At 38.9% G+C, this 12,481-nt stretch overlaps 1 pseudogene; it reads right to left on the reverse strand.

Annotated features, from left to right (window-relative positions):
• Positions 1-1,788: 1,788 nt before the first annotated feature.
• On the reverse strand, positions 1,789-3,928 carry LOC116475663 (R3H domain-containing protein 2-like; annotated as a pseudogene).
• Between the last annotated feature and the right edge of the window lie 8,553 nt (positions 3,929-12,481).

Below are 12,481 nucleotides of genomic sequence, written 5' to 3' on the forward strand. Positions count from 1 at the left end.
GATGTCCTTAACAACTATATAATGGTCTCAACTGGTCTCTCAGCATCATTTCTGGGCCATGTTTCCATAAGATAGGCAGGGTGATCATCTCAAAATGCAACTCTAACCATGTTATTCCCCTCCTCAAATGTCTGCTACTGCCATTAACCACAGCGCTGTAGGCTTTAGCCCTGTCTTTTTCTCTGATTCCACCTCAAGGCACTCTGCCTAGCTCTCCAATACAACCATATTCCCTTCATCCACAGAGCCTTTGCATGAGATAGCCCTTCTTCGTGAACTGCTTTCTCTCTTCTCCCTCTCTCACTACACTCTTCATCTATTTCACTGTTCCTTTAGGGCCAAGCTCACCGTATATTGTCTCAGAGAAGTTTTCCCTGACACCTCATGTTCCATTAACCTTACCCTGTTGCATACTGTCGTTTGGTAGCACCTATGACAGTTTCATTAATAACAGTCTACTCCACAAGACTATAGAGCTCAGTGAGGCCAGTGCATGTGCACCATGCCTGTCACTGTATTGTCTACAACTAGCTCAGCACCTGGCATTTAACAGTCCTTCAATTTGTTTGGTTGAATAAATGAAGAAAACCCTAAATAAAATGACATTTGTAAAGAAGCTTTCATTTCATCAATGTTCACTCTAAAATTTATACAATTTTAATTTGGGAACTTAGAACATTTCTACATTTTTTAAAATCTGAAATTAATTGCAAATAAAAGTGTTGCTTAAGGAAAAATTGTGAAAAGAATTTGTAATGGGCAAAAGATTACTGAGTATTCTTCCAATGGAATGCTGAGTTGTATTTTTTTCCAGTGACAATTTTTTTTTATATTTAAAAACAAAATCAACTTTGCCCCCAAATAGCCCTCAAATAAAAAAAAAACAGATTAAATAAAATTTACAGTGAATATACCCAGCAAACATCTATTTGTGCAATTAAACACTGTGTCTGTTACTGTGGCACAAATATTAAACAAACAATATACAAGTGTTCTTGGAGATGAGGGGAGTTCCAAGTGTTAACTCTGTGGGGTTTGGGAAGGCAAGATGAGGAAGTGAGAGAATGTGGAAATCAATTTTGTTTATCATAATTCTGTCCATATTTCTGTCCATATAAATACATTCATAAAGACAAAAAATGGCCAGGAGTGGTGGCTCATGCCTGTAATCCCAGCACTTTGGGAGGCCAGGGCAGGTGGATCACCTGAGGTCAGGAGTTTGAGTCCAGCCTGAGCAATATGGTGAAACTACAACTCTACCAAAAAATACAAAAAATTTGTCAAGGGTGGTGGCATGCACCTGTGGTCCCAGCTACTCAGGAAGCTGAAGAAGGAGGATCACCTGAGCCCGGGAGGCAAAGGTCACAGTGAGCCTATATCAGGCAACTGCACTCCAGGATGTGTGACAATGAGACTCCATCTCAAAAAAAAAAAAAAAAAAAAAAAAAAGGAAAGGGAGCTTGAGATGTTTAAAATAAAAACTGGAGAATACTTATTCCTGAACAAAAAATGGAAGAGAAAATAGATTAAAATGATACAAGTGGATGGGAAGAAGAAGGAAGCAGAGGGGCCAACCAGGGGAAAAAAGGGGACCCAAAGAAGGTGAGCCTGAAGGAATCCAACTCCAGTGTGGATGTCCGTCTGTTTCAGTCTTCATCACTACTGTCTTAGGCTCCAGTTTAGCGTCAGTCTCCTTACTTTCTGTCTCCATCAACAGTCTATCAGGATCCTTCAACACCCTCTATCCTGCCCCCACCCCTTCTGGGCTGCTCCTTTCCTCTTCTCCATTTATTGGCAGCTGGCTCGCTCCAGGATCCTCAGGTCATAGTTCTTTTTGGCCATTCAAAGTTTGATGCTATTCAGGGAGTTGCTGAGATGAAGGGAGGCATTTTGAGCAGCCAGTGGGTTAGGGAACACAGCCATGATGGTGTACAAGGCAGCAAGGTCCAAGCAGTTGCCATTCTCAGCAGTCCCACCATCGTCCCCTCCACCATCGTCCCCTCCACCCCCGCCAGGCAGCCCCTGAGCTGGGTCTTGGCACTGGACATGGCAAGCTGCTTAAAGAAGTTGTCTGCCTCGGTACAGGTGATGCCCTCAGGGAGATCTGTCACCTCCGGCACCTGCCCCAAAACAACATCTGCTGTCCCCATGTCATAGAAGGCAGATTTGAGTGCTTGTCTCTTGCCCTAGTTTTCATGCTTCAGTCCACTCTGTCCCTGGTGCACTGTGTAAGTTGACTGGTCATGGAGCAAGGGAGGGCAGATGGACAGATTGTACTCTAAAGGTTGGCCTAAGAGGGAGTAGCACCCATCACCCTGTGCTGGACCCCCAGGCCAGGGGAACCATCTGAGGACAAGCAAGGGACTGAGTCCTGTGCAGACAGCCATCACTGAGGCTGGTGACAAGAGAAGGTGGTGAAGCCTGGGTAGGAGATGTGTCAGGGCTGCTGCTCATTTGTATGTTGGCCTGGGGGCTGATGTCAGAACTGTACAGGTCTCCAGGCTTCTGCCCCTCATGGTCCATGCTGTAGTATTTACAGTGACTCCACTGGACCCTGGATGGGTTCTTAGTGGGTTCAGGCTCCATTAGTGAAATTCAGCTGCATGACCACCACACCTGTTCCAGAAGGTGACACTCCTGACTGCTGCTGCGGCATCTGTGGTAGACGGCAGGGAGAGGGAAACTGAAGCATCTGGTACTGCTGAGACCCAGGAGGTTGCAAAACCCCAAGAGTAGGGCTTGTACGGTTCCGCTGAGCCAGTGGGGTCATGCTGTAGTACACTGGTATGCCCCCTGTTGGGGGGCCTCCTTACCCAAACAGGCTCACAGGGGCCAGCATGAGTTGGTACAAAGGCTGCTGGACCACATTTTGTGAGTAATTACCCACTGAGACTTGGTAAGAAGGCAGTGGAGTGTACTGAACCACCAGGCCTTGCATCTGGGCCTCCATGCTGCTTCTCTGACTGCTGAGCAGGCCCTGGTTCTGTGGCTGCTGGACCCCAATCATTCCTCGGTAAGCCACCTGCTGCTGGTTAGGCATCATGGGCTATAAACTGGGCTGCTGGGATGGCTGAGCCAGCTATTGACCACATCAGGATCTGTAGGCCACCAGGTGAGTGAAAGGTCAATATTGCTGGTTGGAATTAGGATATTGTCCAGGGGGATTAGTAAGAAACCTGGAACTGTTGAGAAGGCTACATGTAGCCCCGGCGTAGCAGCACTTGCTGAGTAGGTGGTGCATGGCTAGAGGTGGAACAGTTAGAGGTGGGGAGGGACTGACCCATGGATGCCATGATGAAGTTAGTCCACTGACAGTGCTGGGAGATGAGTGGGGGCTGGAACAGCTGCCGATGAGTCAATTGCTTTAGTAGAACCTTGGCAGCTAGGGCTCATTTGTCTAAAGGACTTGCTGAGGTCATCTGCCTGTGAGATCATGTGATTATTCAAGGGTGGCTGTTGCTGAGGCTTGGGTGGGAGAGCACAAAGTTGCTGCTGCTGCTGCTGCTGCTGCTGTTGCTGCTGAACAAGGGAGAAGGTTCAGGATACACTGGGATGAGGTGACCTGGTTGCACACTTCTGGGGCATATAGTGCCATACCTGGCCTGGAAATCCTTCCTGCATTGCCACCGTTACTGCTGCCAATGCAGTCACCTTGGGTGAAGACAGAGATTCTGCTGAAGCTACTGGCTTTGGTTACAGAGGGTCGCATGTTCTAGACAGAGCCATCAGCATTCGTGCTGCTCCAAGGCCACGGCTCCGAGGGATTTGAGTTCACTGTGCTGTTCTGGCAACCGCTTGAGTTGCAGCCGAACCTTCTGCAATTCCCCCTGATGTCATTTCTATATCCTTTCTGGCCAGTCACTTGGGGAGCAAATATTCTCTCTCAGACCCTTGGATATTTGTCCCCTTTCTCTTCTATTGACTTGCTCCTCCTTCCTAAAGCACCACTTTTATTTATAATTAATTTCAGATTTTAAAAAATGTAGAAACGTTCTAAGTTCCCATATTAAAACTGTATAAATTTTAGAGTAAGGATTAATGAAATGAAAACTTCTGTACAATGTCATTTCATTTAGGGTTTTCTTCATTCATTCCAAGAAACATATTAAAGGACTGTTATATGCCAGGTGCTGAGCTAGATATAGACAATACAGTGATGGGCACAGTACACATGGCCCTGGTCTTACAGAGCTCTGTAGTCTTGTAGTCTCTAATGACAGAGACAGTCATTGATGTTTGACAGTTTCATCTATGAAATGGGCAAGTATTGTTGAAATTTAAGGAACATATTCACATGGACAGCTGAGTAGTTAAAAATTAATTCAATCTTTTAAAGCCACAGTATGGGATATATCTTGATTTTTTTATATGTCATTTCTTTGATCAGGATCTTCCACCCTAGAGACATAGAAATATGCTAACTTCTCCAGTGATTACAACAGGATTAATACTGGTAATCATTTGTTGATCCTACAGGGAAATGATAATAGTACATCTATACTAAAGAATGCTATGCATCAATAAAAAATAATACAGCAAATCAATAGATGAGGACATTGAAAGACTACCAAGATATTTTACTAAGTACAAAAATGTTTTGGGATAATACATATAGCATATGATATGACATCAATCATTTTAAAACTCCACAAAAGAGAAGTATACATTGATACATACATACATGCATATATATATATATACATATATATATAATTAAATACATCTGCAAATACATAGAAAAATAGTCTGGAAGGTATTCACCAATTGATGATAGTTGCTATGTTTGAGAAAGAAACTCGGATTAGAGCATCAGATACTTAGTACTCAAGATAATCAAATCATTGGTTCTATTTGAGTTAAAAATATGACATTGAATTTAAGTACAACTTGTATGTTTATAATTTTTAAAAGAGAAAAAGAAAATAAAACAGACAAATTATACTGAAGAAGTAAACTAGTCTTGCAGTGACTACTTTTAGCACCAGCAAGTGAAGGCAACCATAGAAGAAGAAAAATGATTTTATCTCTGACATTTGAACCAATGAAAAGATTCTTGTGCCAGAAAAGAGAATGTGGTCGTGGTCTTCATTAAAGGAGGACTAAGAAGCTATTGTCTAGATACTCTCCCCTCATTCCACAAATGTGGGTAAGAATGCCATTGAAAGACTGAAATGCAGTGCTGCTCTCCCCAAGTCTCCATGGAGCTCTGAGCTCTAAGAGGTAATTTTATGACCACCTCTGAGGAGTGGCATCTAATATCACCTAGCATCTAACTTAGATAGTCACGAAATCTAGACCAGAGTCCATGAGCGAAAACTGTACATTTCCTAAATTTTAGGAACTTTCTTAAGGTTGTCATTTTTATTTTCTCTTACCTGTTCACTTGTGCTTATTCTTAGTAAGAGAAATAAACCAGGAAATTGGGGAAACCAGTCAATATTAAAGGAGAAAAATTTGCCAAGATATTGAATTAGTGATGGTAGTTTTATAAAGCAAAGGCAGGCAAGATATTCAGGGTTCATTGGTGTGGAGGCAGAATGATAATTCCCCAAAGAGGCCTCTATCCTAATCCCTTGAAACTGTAAATATATTACTTTATATAGGAATGAGAATTTTGCAGATGTAAAAAATCATCCTGGATTACACGGGTGAGAGTAATGTAATCACAAGGGTCTTTTTAATGTGTCAGAGAGAACGAGAGAGAGAAAGAAGATTTAAAGATGTTATACTCCTGGCTTTGCAAATGGAGGAAGGAGCCACGGGCCAAGACATCACACAACCCCACCAACATCTTGAGTTTAGCCCTTTTGAGACATTTTGTATTTCTGACATGAAAAAATATAAGACAAAGAATTGTGCTGTTTTAAGCCACTAAGTTTGTAGGGATCCTGATTTTGTTCCTACACTTTAGGTACTAATGGGCCTTAGAAAAATTTCTTGTCATACCACTTTATATATTACAGATGAGAAAATTGAGAGCTAAAGAAGTGACGTGATTTGGCACTCAGCTATTAATGAAAGAATTAGGACTAAGATGTTCTGTTATCTCCAGATGATATGAAAGATGGAAAAAGGAAGAGAAAGTGTTGCTCACCTTCATTTTCTCTAAATTTTTGTGATTGGCAAATATAAAAATTGAGTAATATCAGGTACATGCTAAGGTTAACCCACACTGTATGCACAGCAAATGCAACATATTAGTAAAATCTGGGGACTGCTCAATGCAGAGTTAAATTTTCAAGAGAAGATGTATGTAGAGCTAGATTTTAAAGTAAATTAGAGATATTCATTTTCTGGTTTTCTCTAAATTTCTCTGTAGTAACTTTAAAAAGGTGCCGTAGTGAAAGATAAAGGCACAAAGACGGGTTCCTTCACATATTAATGGATAACTAACCAAAGACTAATAAAAATTCAATGATCATGCTGATTAGATTATTCTGGATTGTTTATCACTCTGCAGGCAGTGCCCGTATCCAGCTTCTATTACAAATTATGCAATTAAATGTAGCTTTGGAAGTTGTATTCGCATCTCTCACAGAATGTCTAATTTGTTCCAATAGTGCAGAAGGATAATGTCTTGAAAGCTCCAAGGATCAAAATAATCATCTGAGGCCTTTTAAATAAACTTTTTTTGTATTGATAACTAACACACACAAACAAAGCACAAGATAATAAAAAATATTTCTATGAGTTTAGTAAAATTCAAGAATTATGAACTACAAGGCTTTTGAAATGATAAGTTTATAACATGAACTTGCTTGGGGATGCTCTAAGCCAATACATTGTGGTACTTTTATTTCTGCCACTAAATCTTTACAATTAGACAACATGGAAAAATATGTATTATGCCAAATAGGTATATAAAAATAAAAGTACTGAGAGGCTATGATGATTTGGATCCTTTTTATACATGCTGGGATATCTTGAAATTAGTGTTTCTTAATCTATAAGTGGAGAGCTCCCAGCTGGTGTGTTTCCCATCTAATTGAAATGCATAAGGATGAGTCAACACAACCTTATTTGTAATTAAATTTTGGATTTAGGTTAAATCTCTTGCATCATAAAAGCTTGTGGACAAATCTCTTCTTAGCAATAATGCAAATAGAAATATTCACATTTTATGAAATGCTAATTTTTGGACACTGGCAACAAATAATAATATACACGAAAAATAGTTAGACTGTTATAATGAAAAAACATTCATCCAAACTGACATGTACTTTGAGATGAGTTAGTTTTGCAATTTCTCATCCTAAAACATTATTTGTGTCATCTAATATAATTCAAAATCCTTCACTAGCCTGTAAGATTGGGAATAAATTCACATGCTTATTACTTCTTAGGCATTTTTTTGATTAATAGTATCTCTTCTAATGTAGATCTACAGACTAACTTAAACATAATGTGGATATTTACAATAAGTAGAGAAAAAAGAAAAGAAAGAGATCATTTAGTGAAATCCAATACTTTGGGAGATTTTTTAAAAAGCTGAAATTAAAGTATAAAGCTTTTTCACAGTTGTACATAGGCCTTGATCCCAAGCCCCATACTGAGGATGGTTATTGTGAAGGTTTAGCTTTGAGTTTTGATATCTACCGTGAAAGGATCACCCGCGGAAAACAGACTATCCTGAGGGGACTTCTAATAAGACTGTTCAGCTATAATATTTTGTAAAAGCTCCCAGCATCTTTTATACAGCCTCTCTAAGGGGATCGCAGATTTTAAACAGAAACAGGAAGAAATGCACAATTTTCCATTCACCTCGTTTTTTAAAGACCTTAAAGAGTTAAAATAAGTTTTTATATCTGGCTTCCTTTTTAAAAAATATCTTAACTGGTAAATTATGATCAATAATAACAGAATATTGTAAACTATATGCAGGTTTGTTTCTTCCTAATGAGGGGCAGACCAGGTAACAGTCCAGGTGTAGCAGTGTAGCCTTGGTCTGGTGGCTTCACAGTGTCGAGATCCTTCTATCTTACTACTCCATCATCCCCAGACTTCTGCCTACCATGCTGCACCCCCAACATGGCCTCAAAAATATATCTTGTCTAATATCCATTTGAAAAACTGGCACAAGACAGGGATGCCCTCTCTCACCACTCCTATTCAACACAGTGTTGGAAGTTCTGGCCAGGGCAATTAGGCAGGAGAAGGAAATAAAGGGTATTCAATTAGGAAAAGAGGAAGTCAAATTGTCCCTGTTTGCAGATGACATGATTGTATATCTAGAAAACCCCATTGTCTCAGCCCAAAATCTCCTTAAGCTGATAAGCAACTTCAGCAAAGTTTCTGGAGTACCTTATATAGATTTCTTCACTGGAGTTTTCTTCAGTTTCTTCATCATCAAAATTATTGTCATCATCTTCTTCTTCACCAGCAGTATGTTGTACTTTTCTCTGTGGAAACTTGCTATCACTCCCGGGGCAGATCACTTTTCAGATATACTTTCTAGTTTCACATCCTCCTCCTCTTCATCTTCTGACTCCACATCTTTCTCCACAGCCTAAAAGTGCTGTCTACTAATAGGCAAAAGGTCTGAACTACACTGCAATTCTAAGACCATGGATAGTACTATTTAAAATCTCCCAGGGAAACAGTTGGCTGTACAGACTTTTTTTTTTTTTTTTTTTTTAACATTGCCAGTGTTGCTTTAATTGACCTGCCTTCATAATTCATTATCCCTGTTTCATTCAATAACGTTAAATTCATTCCTTGTACCAGTCTCTAAACTGATCATTCTTTTTTTTTTTTGAGCCGGAGTGTCTCCCTCACTCTGTCGCCCAGGCTGGAGTGCAGTGGCGTGATTTGGGCTCACTGCAAGCTCCGCCTCCCGGGTTCACGCCATTCTCCTGCCTCAGCCTCCCGAGTAGCTGGGACCACAGGCGCCCACCACCACACCCGGCTAATTTTTTGTATTTTTAGTGGAGACGGGGTTCACCATGTTAGCCAGGATGGTCTCGATCTGCTGACCTCATGATCTGCCCGCCTCGGCCTGCCAAAGTGCTGGGACTACAGGCGCCTGCCACCGCGCCCGGCTAATTTTTTTGTATTTTAAGTAGAGACGGGGTTTCACTGTGTTAGCCAAGATGTAAACTGGCCATTCTTAGAGATAACTGGTGTTCATTTTCATCATTATTCATGTTAAAGTGATAATCTGTCAGCCTTTAGTTCACAACCAAAAAGATAGTTCTGGGTGCTCATGGGGATCATGTACATGTCCATTGAATCTTCCATGAACTGGCAGCATGCATTTAGGTGGGAGATAAGGCAGAGGAAGGCAAATGACCACTGCCCCAGAGAATAGCCACATAGGATGGAATCACACCAGGGTTAGATACTTTAAATTGTTTCTTTTAACTTTCAGAAAAAAAGAATCCTCTGGTTAAGGAAAAACAAACTATATTCATTCAAAGACTAATTTCTTTGGAAGTTGTAAGTATATGAAAGCAAGAGTGTGTGCCCAGGAACTTTATCAACTATAAAAAGGATTATCACCTCCTACGATGCCTTCATATTACTTGTTCTAACAACAAGATTTGCCATTAGTGCAACTTGCTAAAAAGTAGGCTTTAGTGAAACTTTTAAAGCAGCCAGTTAGGTGTGATTAGGGTGTGCTATTAGACACCACAAAATACAGGAAAAAAATGCTTTTAACAGGGATTGTCTGTCAATGCCTGAAATTTACTTTCCTAACTTCACATTACTTTCTCATAAATTATAAATTGTCCAATCCACAGTAAAAGCTTCAAGCAGGGAATCTTTTTAAAAATAAAGAGTGGGCCATTATCTGAATATCCCTGAAACAGAAGAAGTAATCTTGATGATGGTATGCATGTAATATAGAAAAGACATGTATATAGTAATTAATTCTAAAAATATCATGCAGCGGAAAGTCTACTAGACAGGAATATAACCTTGATGGCATTTCTGACTTACTGCATGACTCAGAAGCAGCCTCAGTTTCCTCCCTTGCAAAATGAAGGACCTAAGTGGAAACCCAGTGGAGAATATTTCTGACCATTGTGTCAGGGAACCTGACCCTGAGTCACTGGACTGCCATTTCTCTACTTTGTGTGGTAACTAGTTGTAAATCCACAGAGCAAGGAGATAGTGAATATAACTTTCCTCAGTCTTGCCTATTCTAAACTGGGAAACACCATGCTATCTCTTTCAAAGAAGATTTGGGTCTGCTAATTAGAACATGAATCATTGTTCACTACAATTTCACATTTGTATCCTTTGAAAGTAGAGCCATTTCATTCCTTCTTGTGGGTTTAGATCCCTTTGCAATCCATGCATATGATGTACTTAATAGTTAAATGGTCCTTGCATTTCCAACTCTTAGCTGGCTGCTAAAACAGATGTTCAAAGTGTAAGCTATTTTAATCCAGTCTAGCATATTTGAGGCCCCAAATCATCAGCAGCCAGAATCTGGAATTCCTTTGCTACCTCCAGTCCTGAGTGGGTCTAGTCAAGTTGAACACCCCTGTAAAATGAGTGATATCTCATCTACTCCCCTCGTTTTGCCTGTACTAACTTAATAAAATAAAACTCTTGTCCCATTTCCCTAACCCCACCTACTTTCATTGGGACCAGGAACATCATCCCAAACCTTTTCAATCCCATATCCTAAGGCGTTAACCTTATAGTTGCATCTCTAACCACTGCTTGGTGTTTCACTTCAATCCGGACATTAACCTCTGCATAAACCAAACTTAGTATCAGAATAAAACAATTGCCCAGGGCATTCTGCTGCCCACACACTATCCCCCTTGCTTAAGCCAACAGCCTAAACGGGCCTAAGTGCACTAGGTCTCCTTAGACATTTTAATTGGGTTTTCTAGTCACTGTCCTTGGGGACCACCACTAAACTTAGTGGTCTAAACTGAGCTTAAAACATTTCTACTGTCCCCTGTGTTTATGGGTGAAGATCCAAGATGTTTTACACCTAAATCCTTGTGAATTATGACAATTATATCTGCATTGATACCCTCTTTCCTACTTACTGAATTCCTGCCACCTTCTCCTAAAACTAGATGTTGACCTTATACTTGGAAAAGCTTTTTCTCCATGTACATTTTTTAATGTCTTTATGGTATGCCCAGGTAAAATAGCGAACAAAAACTAATTTATTCTGAAACCTTTCAATGTTCTAAATAATTTTAGATATTCCTTCTCTTACTTAAACTCCATTTTAATGATTTAACGTTGATATGGTATAGATAACGAGGCTTGGGTGTACTTGTCAGGAACACTTACATTTAGAGTTCCAAAAGCTATTTTTGAATTTTCAAATTTTCTTGGTAATTCAACATCTCTAAAGAATAATGAAAACTGAACTATTTTTGAATGATTCATAACACACGTTCCATGAAAATGATATAAAAAACTACTTCATAGAATTGCATTATCTATATATTGTTATTTTAAAAACAACAAATTTTCCACATTGGCCAATGTATTTATCTTTAGTAAATATTTATGTGTACATATGACATGTATAATATATATTAATGTATTCTTCAATACCTGTATTGTTCATATCATATTTTCTTTTGTAATACTTATTAATAGTTTAATAATCAGATTGAAATCATTGGAAATGTAGTTTTGACTGAATAGTTTAATGCAGTTTGACTAAATGTAGTTTAGTGACTAAATAGTTGCCTCACTAATCTAATATTGCCGTTTCCAAAATTAATCCGCTCATTTCCATGCCAACCACTTTCTCTATACATAATATAGGAAATGCTTAATCAAAATAGTGAATAACTTCGTAAAGCTAAAATATAATTAAGAATATACAAAATTAAAATCTAGTTTTCAATCTATATGAAGCATATCATTAAACATTCAATGTCTTCCATTTTCATACAAATTAGGAATACAGTCGTTTATATTAGAAGACTAAAGCCCAGGTTTCTGAAGTTAGAATGAAGAAATGTTGCCTTGAACTCAGAAAATTATAACTGGATAGAACCTACATTTTACTTAGCTATGGCTTATTGTCTTATATTTTTAAATTCCTTTGTAACAACTTCTTTCTGTGATCTATCACAATTTTAGAACCTTTTGAGCTTGATGTCTCAGCAAAGGTTTAAACTCTGTCAATCATTCAACAGTCAGATTGGCCCTGCTTGAAAAAGGTTTAATAGAAAAGAAGTCATAAATCAAGAGAAAAAAAACTCAAGGAAGATACCCTTAAGGAATTACCTTATAGAAAGATAAATCATCCTAGCCACGAAAGGGGAATTTGGGCTTTGTTTTCTGTTACTGTGTGTGTGGTTTTTTTTTTGTTGTTTGGTTTTGTTTTTAATAACTAAAGCTATATTTCTGTTGCTTTTCCTTTTCCAATATAACTAAAATACATTAAAATCCTACTAGCCTATTTAAAATGAAATATTTCTACAAATAGATCTTAGTGACAGGAATTTCAATTTTTTTGAAATAACATTTCTAGAGCATAGAGGAATACCTG

This window comes from Hylobates moloch, unplaced genomic scaffold, assembly GCF_009828535.3.
Source record: "Hylobates moloch isolate HMO894 unplaced genomic scaffold, HMol_V3 SCAFFOLD_2, whole genome shotgun sequence".
NCBI lineage: Eukaryota > Metazoa > Chordata > Mammalia > Primates > Hylobatidae > Hylobates > Hylobates moloch.